Here is a 17,536-nt window from a genome sequence, read left to right as displayed (position 1 = left end):
CACCTTCACATCCTCTGCCTATTAGCAGTCAGATATGTCCTTACCATTGTCCCTGCCATTATCCTATAGGAGGGTTGGTTGTAGAGTGTTAATGGCCTGATGCAGGCTTCACAGTGGGTGAGCACAAAAAAACAAACAGGAACACAAAAGACAACGGTGACATAACACTTTACTCAGGCTTTATTGATAATAAACTATCCTTCATGGATTGTAGCAAAGAGTTTTATTTATGCAAGTGAAAGGGCTGCTGAAAATGCCTTTTTTCTTCTTCTTCTTCTTCTTTTGGTGGAGCTTCTAAGGTCTTTCAATAAATGTTATCTTTCATAAATGTGTTGTAACTTATATGTAAAGTTTTCCATAGTATCAAAAGTATTAACAGTACCACACAGTTACACATGTATACTTAAAATGAGTTCACATAGTTGCTTTCCACTCTTTGGGAAATTATGCAAAAGCTGAAATTTGTTCATCTTAAGCACAGGCACAGTAAAATGACCTCACCTCTGACATCAGCTGATCCAACGCTGTGGGATTGTGGAACATAAACGCGGAGAAGAATCATGTTGTGAAGTGACATAAGAAAATAACAGGGAGGAATTAGCAAAGGAGGCGTGGCTGGAAAAAACATGTAATAAAGAATTTATAGCTAATATTTTAGCTTGATGAACCTCTTTTTTTCTATCAGTGTAAGTTCACAGCATACATAGTTTATGAAACCTGATGATCTTTGAACTATAAAAAACAATCAAGTCTCCTGAAGATCTTAGACGTTTGAACCTAAAACACATGAGGATACTTTTTTTGAAATAAAAATACTCTGAAGGAGAAATGCTTTAAAGAAAAAAAGGAAAAAGCAAGCAGTTAAATTACCTGCATGATTAAATGATTAATTGTTTACAATTAAACACCATTATTAAAATCTCACTCCCAAAAACTTATTGCATGTTAAAAGATTCAGCTTCTTTCTGCTGTTTTTTCCATTCTTTCCCCTCCACTCAGTACATTATTCTGCTGTGAAATAAATTAGCAGAGACCCTGCTGATACTCATCATAGCTACCAATTAAAACAGCTATGCTGAACTGAATAATAAGACCCCATCAGAGGTTTAAAGCTAACTTTATTTAAGCTAACTTGAGTTTTTTTTATACCTAAAACACAATTTAATGGAATTTTAAACAATCACCTGAGTGTGCAGCTGTTTTACTGACTGTTGCCCTTTTGAATGATTTTTTTTTTTAATCTTGAAGTGACAAGACATTGCATATCAGATTTTTATGAGTCTTTTTCTTGGTTTTAGTTCAACTAACAATGGTACAGTTAATTGTAAAGTTGTAATTTGCAATAGTTATTTTTAGTTATGGATGACAGTTTACAGTAGAAACTTATTGATTCCCCTTTACTGTTTCATACTGACTAAATGAGTAACTTTTTTTCCAAGTAAAACATAGCAAACACCCACATAACAATTTGAAACCAAATATTAAAACCTCAACTAACTTAATTACAAATGCACAAGGGAAATTCTGCACTTGCTGGGTACCCTAAGTCATTCATTATCTGCCCCACACCCCAAACCATCGTGAAAATCAATTGATCCAAAGCTGTTTATGCATTCAGACCATACACTTTGTGACACATTACATTCTGCAATGCAAATAGGGGAACAGGTAATGAAGCTTATGCGGTGTGAAAAGGCCAATTACACTGGTGTGTGGTGGCTGGGACAGGAGTGTGCTTGGGCTCCCTCCAGGCTAAAGACAGAACCTAGTAAACATCTCATCAGCTTATGAGACACACACATACACATTGTGCTGAAGCTCCGTATGACTGTTGTGAAAATACTCACTCCAGAAATAAATGGCTCACTTGAGTATACATGCAGATGTTTTCATAAGAAATATGAATACATTCAGAATTTGCACATGAATGGATTTGCATTGACTTGTTGTATACTAATGAAATAAAAATAATCAACCATCTGCATGCTTGTGAAAGTAATTTACCAGCAGATGAGTTGGGAGGAGACAAAGAGAAAGGTGGAGACAGACATGAAGATCCCTCCTTTGTGTCTTCTTTTGGTGTAAATGTTTGCTGTTCATTTGTCATATTCATTACTGTTTGAATGCAGACTTGCTGCGTCTTGTTCTGTGTGCATGCATGCGTAAAACATTTTCATGTGAAACAGTTAAATCTGGGAAAAGTAAAGCATGGCAGAGATGACAGCAAATGGAGGAGACGGGAATCATCAGGGCAGACGGGAGAGGAGACAACAGACATGCAGCAGGAGGCCACTTGTGTCACCACTTGCAGAGGATCATGGTGGAGGAGGTGAAAATTAAAGCACGCAGGCAGCGTCTTGCACCTCATTCCTGGCTGAACCCCCTCCTTTGCCCTGGTTGGTGTCAGTATGTGTGAGTGGCAGATAGACTTTAGAAGGGGAGGGATGGGTGAGGGTTATCTCAGGGGTGCGGAAATGTACAGGTGAGTCACAGGTGTAGCTGCTGTCAGGCACACTGCATATTTGAGGAGTATCATCACTGATGGGGAGGGGCAGCTGTGTACGGGCCACGCCATGTGCCTCCCTGCACGTCAGACAAATTAGTCTGATGTCTCATTGTGTAGAGCTGGGAGAGTGAACTTGGAGAAACCTGTTGGGTGAGCTGACAGGCTAGTGTGCTGAAGAAATTAGATGTTTGCATGCTCGCATGCTTTAAAAAAAAAGGGGCAAGTCAGGAGCCACATGACATGCACATGAAAAAAATTGCTAGTGTGCTGTTTTTAAGCCCAGTCATTGTGTTGTGAGGAAGTACTGTAGAAAGACACAACACTACACACAAAGTACAGTGAAGGCTAGTGTTTCATCACAGCCCAAACCAAGCTAGTAGAACACCATGCTCAAAGTTGTTACAGTTATATTGGCTCCCATTGAATCTCATTCCTGTGAAAGCATGTAAAAATGCTCCTAGTAGATATTAAGATATTAATTTTTAGTTTTATTTAATGCACTGGTGGCTGCTAATTAAAAGTCTGAAGACCGTTTTATGCTCTTGTAAGTTTTGGGTTATTTTACTTTTAGACTATTGGAAACAATAATTCTCAGTTATACATTTACCACACTTTGTCACTTAATTCGTCAATGGACATACATTTTTAAAATATCCCCAGCATGAAAAGAATGGTTTAATGTAAGTAACTGATTTATTGTGCTCCCTTTGTTTACATTTTACTCAGCTCACCTGTTCATCTGCAAACTTTATATTTTTTCTTCTATCCAGAATGACCAGAAAAAATCCAGAATAAAAGTTTTTATTTTATATATAAATATATATATATATATATATATATAAAACAAAATAAATAAAAAACTTCTTTTCTATAGATAAAACTCAAAATTTGAACCTCTTCATTTTGCGTTATGACATTATGTATTCTGCATGATTTTGTCCCTTATGTTATTAATTTGGAGCCTGTCAAATTTAAACTGCATTGCTTTAAGATACTTATAGACCATTTCTTGTGTGTGCAAAAGCCAAATAATTATAGGATTTTTTTCATTGTTTTTTAATAATGACATTTTAAACTTTGCAAGACATCTTTGCAAGACATTTTTTTTTTTTTTTTTTTTTTTTGCAAATGATGTGTTGTGGAAAAATTCACTTCTGTATAAAAGTCTTGAGTTATAGTTCTCCAGGTTTTCTAAAGGTTGTTTTAAGATTTTCTTTGGACAGCAGCTGTGTTTTTCCCTCATTTTCAGTTAAGGCCTTGTACTTGTATTGTTCACCTTTCTCAACACTGACTTGATTCAAGAATGAAAAAAATGCTCCAGGAAAGAACCAGTGTTGCGTGTAACAGACAACGTAGCTAACACCCTATCCAAATATTCAGCTAATTATTGAAGACATGATGTATGGCTGAAGACATTTGGTACTGTAGCATACCCACAAGTAAAACACTTGGTACACAACATTGTTAAATAAGCATTTTAAACCCCTAAACGTGTATATTCTAAAGACACAGCCACCCCCATTAAAGTATTAGAGTCACTTGTGACTCTGTTTGGTTTTTATAGTGATATAGAATCATGTAGACTTATCATACCATCCAAACTACATTACCTTATCTGACAATATTTTTATAGCAGAGACAATAAAAATATTTACATATAACCTTCTTAAAATGCATGAAAATAAATTTAATATTTCATTTAAATGTCACCACTTTTGTGTGTTTTGTGTGGCAATATTATTGTGAATGTTACATGAAAAGGTACAAAAAGGGCTATAATTGCAAAATAATAAACTGTAGAGACAGATGCTGAGTGTGAAAATGCAGAGTGGTAACATAATATAAATATTATTTGTTTATTTACTTCTTGGTGTTAGACTGCACAACTTAAAAAATGATATTTATAGATCTGCTCCACAATAGCATCAAAACAAAAGAACTAATAGCTTGATAAAATATGGCCCTTCAAGGAGTGAATGTGCTTCTGGAAATGAACTTGATATACAGGAAAAATAAAATCCTGATTTGAGATTTAAATTGCATTAATGATGTTAGAAACTACAAACACTTCATATATTCTTGTAATAAAAAGGTTGACTGAGAAAGTTTTGCTCAGCTCTCTGATCTCTGTGTGTTTGTCTCGTGTGTGTGTGTGTGTGTAATTCTTTTTTTTTATTCACATCCTATCTTGACCTATGTGACTCAGCATGGGTTTTTGTGGTCACATAATCGGGATGCCCTGGCACATCAACCATAATCATTTTCCTTTCCATGTCTCAACATTAAAGACTGCTCATTTTTTCTACCATGTAATAATGGGGAACTTCCAGTTCATGCATTACAACAGCTTGTAACGTTGTACAGATCACATGCTCATCAAAAAGCTGGTGTTTCCCTGCTGGTGTTTATTTAATCTGGTTTTTCAGCTAAATTAAATTCTAAAAGATTTTCCTAAAATGTACTTTTTCAAAGTGAGTTAAAAAAAAAGTCTGGATGATTGAAATTGAGATGTCATCAAGTGAAAAAAAAGGACAGAAGAAAGAAGATAGACACAGACTGTGAAGATCCGTGCTGTAGACAGAAGGAGTGACAGAAGACAAATCTCTGAGAAACTCTATGAATAAAGCAGAAAAATGGGAGGGAATAATCACTCTGCCTCACCAAAGGAGGGTGGGGAGAGCTTGGACACATATGCACACAGATGCGTTTCCATGCAAACAACTTGGCCATGCCGGGCGGTTAGGTGGGAGGATGTAAGGCACAGGGCTACACCCTTATGCGAAGCTTTGTTGTGTGACACATAGACAGCCCACCCTAACATTCCCACCCCTATATTTGGCCTTGAATACAATTGCAGGTTTGAGAGTGACAAATTGGACTGGGGCAGGCAGACTCAGCCGAGGACAAGGGCAAAATTACATGAGTCGAAGAGGAAAACCCAGTATTGGAGCAGTTGCTTGAAGCAGTATAAAAGATAATGTGCATGACAAGTGCTGAAAACTCATTTTAAATATTTTACGAAACATCAGAATATAAACCACACAATTGGGGATTCATATTGTTCTTGTAATCCTTCCGGTGTGGACACAAAAAGGTGCAAAGGGGAGATTTTCCTGTCATGATATATCTAGTCCGTGCTGGGCAGCTCTAACTAAAAACAAGAATGTAAATGAAAACTGATAAAAAAAATAAACACTAATAATAATAATAATAAAATAGTAAGGAGGAATTTAACGCAGTTTGTTCAAAATACATTTAAACAATTTTTGGCCGAATGATTATTTATAAGTAAAATTCAGCAATATAACAAAAACTTTAATTACATTCTAACTTTATTACAGAGAAAAACTCTGGAATAAGTGTTGAATGCCACATCTTTAAAAGAAAGAAATGCTATGTAGGTTCAAGTTAGGAAGGATAATAGTTGTGTTGAATCTAGAAGTTGCACCAGGATGGCTTTGCTCTGATGGCGCTTGGTCCCTCCTACTTCCATCATGGAACCACAAGTGAGAGCAGACTGCATGGACATAATTTGTTTAACGCAATCTCATTACAGGACTTGCAATAGTTATGCTGGTTTGTTGTGCAAAATATAGCAGAAACTGTAAAACACTTTGTGGGCTCCAAAAATGTTTTATGCTTATATTTATCTTTGCAGATTGTGATATGCCAACATTTTCAGTCCATGATACTGTCAATTTTACTTGCATTAAGATGAAGGAAGGAAGGTAGATGAAGGGGGCATTTGAAGCCTGGCCAGTTGTCACCTTCTCTGCTGTGAATAAAAATCAATAGAACCTATAAAATCTTGAAAAAGAAACACAGAGGAGCACATTTTGTTAAGTTCTACATACAATAAGTTCATTATTTTAGTTAGATGGTTCACAGCAGGGAAACATCTAAACCTGCAGGACAGTGATCTTCAAGGACCGGCGTGGTAGCTCTTTATCTAAAATAATGGTAAGTCTATCAATCAGACAGACTGATGGACCCAAACGATGGAAAAATTGTTTTGTCCTTTGAATTCATAAGATTACACTTGTGCATGATGACCATTTCAAATGATCATATTTTCCACTATGAAGTAATTGTGACTGGCCTAACTGGGATTTTTTTTACATTTATTTTGTGTAGTTTAATCAGAATGTACAAATGCAATTACAAGAACTACATGGCACAAAGAAGCTGGACAGGAAATATAAATTATATCCTTTGTAACATGTATGTACATGCATGCTTGTGCTGCATGAGTGCATTTGTAATTTTGCATGTGTGTGTGTGTGTGTGTGTGTGTGTGTATGCATGTATGTGTGTTTTAGTAATTATACAGTAGTGGACTTTTGGTGGGGCAGTAAATCAACTGTAGACTTACTTGGATTGGTTCAATCCATGGGGAGCACTCCTCACCCTAACCAGTCATCAGTGAGGGAGTGAGGGATACATTGTGTGTGTAGGTGTGTGTGTGTATGTGTGTGTGTTTGCATGTGTTTATATGTGCTGGGTGCTGGTGAGCACACATATCCATGATACATTAGTGCACACATTATATTGTCTGTTTGTATCTGCCAGCATCCATGCAGTCTCTACACACGATCCGTGGGTGTGTCCGAGTATAAGTGTAATTGTATGGACACAAATGTTGGTGGTGTGTCAACAGAGTTGCTCACCCAAACAGGTCATGAAAAAGGGTTCTTACCGGCTGCCTTTTTCACCACAGTAGCCACTGAGCCTGCGGCCACATGGTTCGCTGCTATTAAAAACCATCTCCAGAAAACCGAGAGTGAAAGAAATATTTCAGCACATCCCTCACCATTTAAATTGCATTTCTCAAATTTTTTTAGATGTCCTGCCAACACAACTGTATCAGTTACAGAAAAAGTTCTTACGTAAGTTCTTATGTGCTGGTTAGCTTTGGTTGCCTGTCCAGATTTGAGTTGAAAAAAGGTTAAAGGTAACACCTCCACAAAGCACAAATTCTACAAGAAAAAAAGTCTGTTGCTTGGTTGCAAAATTTCTGAATTTGTGAACTTTATGGTCCAGCTACGTATTGAACCAATGAATTTAACAGTCCCAACATACAGGACACTGAGTCATTGTTATTTATTTTCTTTATTTTATTTGTTCTTTTTATTAATCCAAAACCTCTTCAGCATCCAAATGTTAACTACAATACAGAACTCTTTGTCTGCAGACACGTTTATTTTGCATTTACATGTGACACAGACCACATCATCTTGACTTTTGTGAATAGGATCTATTTCCCACATTGTGTTTGATTTGGACAGTGATTAAGCATTTTAAATTTGAAATGAAATAGTAGTACTTTAAACAATATAGTGAATTAAAGCAGCTAGTTTAGATGTTATTTCTCAGTAGGTTGATTCTGTTATTAAAAGGATTGTGTGTGACAAGTACATCTGATTTCAAGGGCAGCTGTGTGTTGTTTCATGGCCACTTAAGCACAAACATTGCCTGTGAGACCAAAATGTCAATATTAGCTTAAGTGACCCTGCGAGAGGAGAAGCCAAAAATGAGGCTAGGGAGAAAAAAACATTTGTTTTTCAACTGCTGGAAATACTGGGAAAAAAATAATAAAACAATAAAAAGCTGAATTGTAGGGTAAATTTTGTTAACTCGGGAAACTCAGAAAGTTTGTGAACCTTATAATTATGTCCATCAGACTCATTTTAATGTGTATTGATGGTAATTATGCACATCTTCCCTGGAGTTGGGACTGAAATCCCATCAACTATCTCGCAAGAATTATGTTTTACCACAGATCTACATTGCAAACTATCTTAAAATAAAGTTTTGGAAAGAAAAAAAGCCAAGACAATATCCCCATCATAGACACATGTGGCAGCTGGGGTGAAGAGAACCAAGATTAATGCTTTCTGAGGAAGTGTTTCATACCACATTTGCCTTCTTTGCTTCTGTAGACAAAGTTGTTTAAAAATCTAGGAGCTATTTTGGTTTGATTTGAGTTCCAGCATATCTATCTGAGATCACTGGCCACACTGTTGTCAGTCTTTGAAGAACTTATTTGGTTTAGAAATGAAACAGTTGATACAAAACATGAAATGATGATAAATCACTACTAAAATGTTTATATTCACATATAATCCGAAGACAGTGCGCTTCCTTTTTCATGCAAGCTTCAACTTAACGACATTAGTTCAATCAATGATGACAACCTGAACAAGGGTCAGGACAAGTTAAATATCCGAAAACATAATTAACTAAAGTTCTGTATGCAAAACTCATTATAGCAAGTGGAGTTTATTAAAGGAAATAATGCATTGAAAATTAATGGGGCTGTCTGGAAACACACAAAGCATTCCTAATTATTGAGTGTGACTCCGTATAATATAAAACAACATAACAAAGCCTGAAAGGATGAACAGTTAGAGCATGTTTTCAGGATGAAGAATGAATTACATATGAAATTTTTTAATTCAATCTCTTCATAGTGTGTATTAAATATAATTCTATGAATGCTATGAACATTAAAAATCTGTTTTTTCTCCTTATTGAAACCTGATGACTGTTTGTATATTTGTGTGATTATTCGTGATGATGCTGAAACTGCACTTCTGCCAACACACAGAACGTGACTGACTAGAAAAGTTAGAAATATGAAATGCACGCATGTTCCAGCATGAATCACGATCATACATACACAGACTGTCCAGGTTATTGGAATCAGTGATTGCTGGCAATAAACAACAATCAGCTTGCTTGAATGTAGTGTCAGTGTTTGTGTGCCTCCTCTACAAAGCATGGATGTGAATCTCAGAGGCACATCGCTGTATCCTTCCACATTGTGTTTTCTGTTGTTTCATGATGAAGAAAAACCCACACCCTGTTCCCGAGGTACACAAGAACCACGACGCACCATGCCTGCCCACATGGGGGTGGTTGACTGGAGCCACTGCTTTAGACAGACACATGCATGAGCAACAAAACTTAGTATTTTTGATCATATCACATTTTATCCACCACTACAGTGCATCCTCCTCTCACCATGACTACCACAGGCCAACTAAACACACATTCATTAAAAAAACACTCCTGGCTCACAGGGACTGTCATTATTTCTCCCACAAAAAAACCTCTGAATATAATTTATAAAACAATAATAAAAAATGATCAACATTAATTAATTTAATACATTTTATTGATGAAGCAACATTTAAAGACATTTTAATTCACTTTTTTTTGGAAATTTTTGTTTTTAATTATACTTTTTATTTCACACCAATAACACAAGAACTGGTATCAAATTTATTAAGTTTACACTAGAGCTGGGTACTGCTAGTACAAACCATGCCAGATGATCCCAAAATAATTTAATTTTATGACAGATTTAAGTGGCAAATACTTCTATATGTTAAATTCATTAAAACTGTCTGAAAAGTGCTGACTCCTGCAGCCACAAACATTTGAACCATGTTGATCTCTTCAGTAATATTCTCACAATATCATTAGAAGCAGCTTGAAGCCCACACAGGCTTTCATACTGGCATAATAATTCTTTTTTATTTCTAATTAAAAATCCAGTAGCGGTTGAACCTGAAAAGAGCATTAATTGTGTGTATTGTCATAGTATTGATGGGACCTGCATTTAATACACATTCTGCATTACAGCTTTAAAAGGCAAAGTGAACACCAATAAAGTAACAACTGATGTGTGTTTCAACAAAATTGTATAAGTTAATAACAAAATTTCCTATTTTTAATAACTTTTTTAGCTCTTCCAGTATAGATGTTGAGCTAGACAAGGTGCTTTTAGGAAAGTCTCCTCTGCTTTGCCTTTGTTGTAGCTCAGAAATGTCTGATTCAGAAATCCTATTTAACCTTGACATGTTCACGGTACTATGTGTGATAAAACATCACTGCCTCTTTGTACAGTCATTGTCGTGTAGTTCGCTGGCTCCTCTGGTAGCAAAGAAACAGCGAACAAGTCTGAAACAATGACATCAGTTCTCTCTTAGTTGGTGATCTCAGTAAACAATATTATTTTCCTCAACTGGTAAACTTTAAGCCATGGCTTCCTTACGATTGACACATGTGTTTAGTTTCCATGACTTTCACTCAGACTTTCCTCTCACCTGTAACATCCAAAGTGAGCAACAAAACGAGAAACTAAATCTTAACAGTATTGCAGGATGTATTCTCGGGGTAATTATGCTGCACAACGTGTAAAGAGCCAGCAGACCTTTGAAAACCAGGTGTTATACTAGAGCAGCAGAATCACAGACCAAAACAAGTACAGCTAAATCTTACAAAACTTAAAAGTAGAAATTGGCCTTTAAAATTTTAGATATTTGTGTTTTTAAATAAATATTACAGCTAGTTATTAGTTTATATAAAAAGAAAGAATGATGACAGTAAAAAAGAAGAGCTAAAAGCCACCTTTGGTTTTGTAGTAGTAGCATGATTGACATATTGTAACATCAGTGGAATGAAAAGTGTCTGGGAATAATCTTAAATAAACCTTATATGTGAACCAATTTCATCACGTTATCATTTGAAAATTGAAAAAGAAGTCACGACACACATATGAGAAAACAGTTTCCATGTGCTTGACACCTATTTGGTTTTAACAGTTTGTTAAAGAAATATGTCTTACACTGACGCAAGGATGGTTTTAAAAATAAGTGTGAGTTCACTAAGTTAAGACTTGTAAATGAATACCATAGCAACTCTGCTTTAACAGCTCACTTGGATGACCTCAGTGTGCATGTTGAACATGTGAAGGCAATGCCTGATCTATAAGTGTTGTTTTCTACTGAAAACAGGAAATATTCACAATAAAAACAGTGTCAGCTTTTAGAGAACAAAGAAATTCACGATATAGCACGGTGTTTGATGCAACAGCTTCACTGACAAAATACAATCAACATTTGATATAAAATCAAAAAGAAATGTATAATTAAACTGAATCTTTTTACAACATTACAGAACAGATACAACTTAATTGTTTGCTTTGATACAAATTACACTCATCTCTATGCTGCAAGTATGTAATGTTTTAACATCTGGGAAAACTAAGAGCAATAAAATGAAAATATGATTGCAACTATGACACACACACACACACATAGAACAAAGTGAGGAGTTTTAATTAAAAAAAATGTTTAAAGACCACAGTCTCTCAGTCTTGTGTGGGTTGTAGCTTTGCTGGGCAGGAACATGGCACGGCCAGACACCCTCCCTTCATTTTCCCCTTCCAGACAAGACACAAACAAGGATAAACACACACATACACACACAAATACTACTCGTCTCTGACCTGAAAGCACTTTGTACGATTCCTATGTATACTGCACAGTTCAGATAAGGTCAGTAAGTGGGCTGAGATTTCTGATTAACACCAGTGGCTGGAGTTATCCTGCTCAACACACACACACAGGCAGTCGAAGGAAAGGGTGACTATTAAAAGCAAAGTAGCCTCACCATACAAAGAAATATTTACAGAAAAGCAAGTGCTGTAAAGCAAAAAGCTGCAATTAAAAATATATTAATTATGGGGACAGAAGATTCATTCACATCAACAGAAACATATCTGAAAGCAACTTATAGACATGATGTTGAGAACAAGTAATCCCTGACCAGTTTATCAAATTTTAATATTTTCTAAACCATAAAAGCGAAAAAAGAGACCATATACATTCAAATTGGAGATGTGTACTCAAGGAAAGTGGAAATTTGTCTTCAAGTTATGTCAACAACTCCAGCACTTACTCATGTCCAGACAGCGTAATGCTGCTATGTAGCCCAAAAACAAGTGACTAGAATAGAATAAAGCATTAGTGCTGGGACACGGGGGAAATTGTTTAATTAAAAAAATCCCTGACACATTTGAACAGTAACACAGAAAGAATGTCATCAGCATCTGTCACGAATGTTCAGACTAACAAAAAGTTACTTTAATGAGTTTAAACAAACACATTGTGCTAGGCAGTGTCTATTTTTTATTAGAGGTTTTATGAGAATACAGGTCTGTGATGTTTTTATAGGTTTTTTTCTTGAAAACTGACCATTGGGTCAGTCCCCCTCCTCTCATATATATACATATATATATATATATATACATATATATATATATATTCTATTTTAACTTTGCTTGGATGTTGCTCTGAACAGAATGATGCATCTGCAGAATTTCTGTATTCAGTTGCTATTTTTGCTCATTTTTGTATAGGATATATACTCAGATCAGCCACAACATTAAAACTACTAACAGATGTAGAGATAACATTTTATTACAATGCAACATTATGGTGGAAAACTGGGCCCTTGTTTCGCCTTGTTACTTCATGTACTCTCTACACTGTTGGTCCATCCACATAACAATGGTACTTCTTTATGGAGCAGCCACCCTCAGTATGACAATCCTTCACTCTGCAACCTCTGGAAAAACTCAAGAAACATGTTCAATCTGCTGCCAAGTACTAGTGCCAGACACAACAAGACACTCCCAGAGGTCCTCTGCCCATTCTTTGAAGGACCAGAGATCCTTTGGCACAATAAAGGCAGTCAGTTTTGATATTGGTATAATTAAAAAAATAAAAAAATGTTTTCTTACAATGCTGCTTTTTTTTGTATTTGGTTATGTTTTATAATGTCTGATGTTGACATTTTCAAATTCCATTTAACAAACACTGAGAGTAGATTTTCTTTAGTTATTTAAGGGCAGAGGAGGTGGTAAATGAAAATGCTTTTAGATTATGACATTAAAGATTTTAACTATTTACTGGAAACGCTTTGAATGTGCTTATATTTCATTTCTCTTTTCAGATAACAGCGTGTCTACAGGAGATCGTTAACTTGCCTTCAATTTATCTTCAATTCAATAATAATGGTATATTGTAAAAATAACTGGGTTTGCGTTATCTCAAGAAACTCAAGAAAACTCTTATAAATACTTTTTTGGTGAGTTTTGGATTAATACTCAAATCAGTGATGTGACAGTGGGATGTAAATATTTTAATTCCTTTTTCTTCTTTTTCTTTTTCTAGCCAAAAAAATCAAATTAACTATTTTGAAGGTCAGAATGTTTCTCTCCCCTCTCATCTTCCTCCTCCTGCTATCATTATCACTCCCCAAACCCGACTCCTCCACCCTCCAACCCTACCTGTCACCCTCCCCCCTGTCCCCGCTGCTTGTCACGTACGTCTCACCTCTCCTTCTGGTACCTGACACATCTCTCACCTCTCACGCTCCCCTCTCCATCCCCTACTCTGCCACTTTCTTACACCACACCTTAATATGCCCCCTTGGTTTCTCCTCCTCTACCTATTGCTGTATCCGCATCTCTCTGACCCCCTCCCTCTCCGTCCATCTCTACTTTGTGACACTCTGTGGTTCTCTGGTGAACTTCCTTCTGTGTTCCATCTGCCCCTTTCCCACCTCTCCCACTCCCTTCCAGCAGACCCACCTACTCAACGGGTGCTCACCACACATGCAGGCGCGCGTACACACACGGCCCGGAGCTGTCAACGTGCTCCTCGGACTGTCCGTGCTCTACCGCTGTTCAGCAGCAGGGGGAGTGTCATGCTGCTGGGGGTGGGGGGACAGCAGCGCCTCTGCCTCTGCTTTGAGAGGGGAAGACTGGAGAAAAATATCACAGACACTCAATTTATTGAATTAAGTTTGACATTTTCTTTTCTTTAAACTCATTAAGTAGCTTTGGTTGTTCTTTTTATCTAGTTTGAAATTACTTTTCTCTAAGATAAACCCCTTCCGTGAGCTCAGGATTACTGAAAATAGAATATTAATTGTCAGTTAATAGATTTTAAGTTATTTATGCTGGAAAAAATATGTAAATAAATAAATAATAAGAGAAAAGAGTCATCCACAATATCGTGCCAGGTTTTCATTTGTCACTTATATTTTATGGAGATAATGAATCTACAAAATCTGGAAAGAAAAAGAAAAAAAATCAAAATGTGTTAAATAGCTTGCATTTTTTTTAATAATTTAAAATAACAGCTCAATCTATATAAATGTGGTGTTCCTTAGATGGTAACTATAAAGTTTTATAATATAAACTCAGCAAAACATTATTAAAATTACATAAAAATACCCCCCTTTATTATTATTATTATTTTTATTATTATTATTATTTTATTTTATTTATTTTTTTTAAGGACTTTAAGCAACTGCTTGTTGGTGTGGGCTCTTGTTCCCAATAAATAACTGTCTTAATTGTGGTATTACTTTTTTAGAATATGATGCACGCTGTACCAAGGCTGAGCGATGATTCATCTCAAATAAGTTACCAGGCTGCTGCTCATAGGATTTTTAAAAATGTGGGAAAGATTTTTAATCAAGGCAGCTTAATGTTTAATTTAACCAAATAACAATATTATTTGTTTTACAGTCTGACCACCTGTTACTGCCATTTTGTATTAGCTCATGTTCTATGTTTCAGAATTTTCCCTGCACCCCCTGTATCTGTAGGTTATAAGAGACCTGTGACTTACCCCACATTTTGATATTACTGCTCTGTACAAAACAGCCCTATGATCTGTCTACTGCCCCCACCTGCTGGTTAGAAAGCTATCATGTTTTTGTTACTCAACAAATTGAACCTCAGCCAATTTCAGTGTGTCATTTTGTCCAAATGTTAACGTGTGTGTGTGTGTTTGTTTGTGCATGTGTGTGTGTATGTGTGTTATATACAAACAGAGATTTCAGTCACTTCCACCCACTTAGTTTCTCCCTATCTAGTTCACAGTGATCTGTCTCCCACACCTATCTCCTGCAGCCATTCAGCCAAACAATAAAAGAGCAGAGCAGCAGAAGACCACTGAGCCAGGGCCACCGGCCTGATGCACTTCACATGCCGACAAGCACAAATAATCACCCGCTCTTTATGAAACCCGCATGTACAGTAATAACAGTTTGCTGGCTGGTGTTGTTTATATCACACCGTTGCTCTCGGAAGCCGCAGGAGGGGAGAGTCTGTGACCTTAAGAGTCGTTGGGCCTGTACTGTCTAATTCCATGTTTATGGTTTTGCCTTTTATAACACACATAGACGGAACAGCCCAGGCCACAAGCACACGGAAATATCATCATGCGTCCTCTCTACTGCTAATTGGTGCCTTGGTACCATCCCTCTGGTGAGGATTCAGCTATGTGCAGTGCAACCTACAGAGCAAGCCAGCTTCAACTTCTGCTTCTCTTCTTGTGACTCCACAAAAAATTCTTCCATCTCCATTTAAAATATAGATGAGCCTAGATTTTGGTGGCAAAAGCAAACTGACCAAAAATACATGCAGTGATGTGTAGAAATACCAATGTGCTTTTCCAAACCCCATTTCCAAAAAAAGCTGTGAAATTTTCTAAAATGGGAAGAAAAAGAAAAAAAAAATTTTTATTAGGTAAATTATTTGAACTTTCATTCAGCAGACACATGTTCAAAGAAATGATCTCTAGTATAGCCAGTGTAGACTATGTAGATCTATACAGAGCTTTGTGTTATGATAAACAGTAACATCATAGTGCATAGACGTATTATTAATATTCTAATTATTTATTATTATTAGTAGTAGTAGTAGTAGTAGTAATAGTAGTAGTAGCAGTAGTATTAACACCTTTCCAATGTTACATGATTTGCTTTTTATTTATACATCTTCATCTGCTCCAACACACCTGACTGAAATTAATAGGTCATTGTGAAGACCTTGACAACAAGCAGTTGGATTCATTTAATTTGAATCAGGTGTGTTGGAGCAGGGAAACAACAAAAATCAGCAGGATATTGGCCCTTAAGGACCTGAGTTTGACACTGCGATCTAAAGTTTATAATATTACGAAAAGATTTGGGAGGTTTACCACATGTTGGAAACTTCTGGTGGATGCTTGTGACTATTTGAGCCCTTAGGTGGTGCTAAATAGGAAAATATCATAATCATATCATAATGCATCAAGTTACATAATCAGTATATTCCATTGTGATTACTTTTACTTTAGTTTTACTTAAGTAAATATTTATGAGATGTTTTGGTCTTTATATTTGTATTTTATAGTTTTTACATAGTCATGTACCTAAAAAGAATCACAACCAGTAAGCTCAGGATTTGTTTAAGCTCAGTAGTTTGTATTAAACACATTTTTAATTAACAGAATTTCAATTAAAAAGGTTTAAGTGTTAACATTTATTTAGATAAATATAATATTAAAGATTTTATGCTTACAATTTACAAACAATAACATTTTATGTCTGTTTAACATTGTGGTTTCCTTGGTAACAAGGGGATTTAATTTGAATGTTTATTCATTACTTAACTTAAGAAAACCCTGAATATAATTTTTAGTACAAGTAGACTGACTAAAACCAGAAAGGTGCATTAGAGATGGTTAATTGAAATACTGACTGTAATCATTTTTCACATTCGGAGAAGAAAAGATGTAGGTTAGAACTTGAGAGAAGAAGCCACAGAAATGCAGTACCTTACGAAGTAAAGCACAGTAGCATGGGAGGGGAACAGAGCGCTGAATAGTTCGTGGTGCTGCGGGTGAGATGACGAGCACAACAAAGTAATTATGGGACTACTAAGGATAGACATTGAATTGGGAGAGTGAGTGATAAAAAAGACTGAGGAGCGTAAGAAAATGAAGAAAAGGGTGATAAAGGGTCAGGGGGAGCAATGATCTGCTGGAGTCCCCACTACACCATGGTAGTTAATTAGCCTCCGGCTGTGATATCGTCTGCAACCATCTGGAAGAGAAATTAACGTTTTCCATCTGGCTGTCTGTCCAGTTAAAGATTCATATCTGTCTTTCAAAACTGAGAAAAGATAATATAGTTTCCTGTTTTTTGATTTTGTTTTTTTTTGCAGACAAGTTTATATACAGATAACTTTCTGTCAATCTGTCTTGGCTTCATCTTCTAATTTATATTGACTTGCCCTGTGATATAGTTATATTTATATTGTGTTTGTTATAAATCAAGCATTACAAATCTAGCATTTAGATATATAACATTTAGCCATATCCACAACAAGACGTTGGTCAA

The sequence above is a fragment of the Melanotaenia boesemani genome, chromosome 19 (genome assembly GCF_017639745.1).
Source record: "Melanotaenia boesemani isolate fMelBoe1 chromosome 19, fMelBoe1.pri, whole genome shotgun sequence".
NCBI lineage: Eukaryota > Metazoa > Chordata > Actinopteri > Atheriniformes > Melanotaeniidae > Melanotaenia > Melanotaenia boesemani.
The sequence above is the reverse complement of the archived record's forward strand: the minus strand, read 5'-3'. Positions refer to the sequence as shown.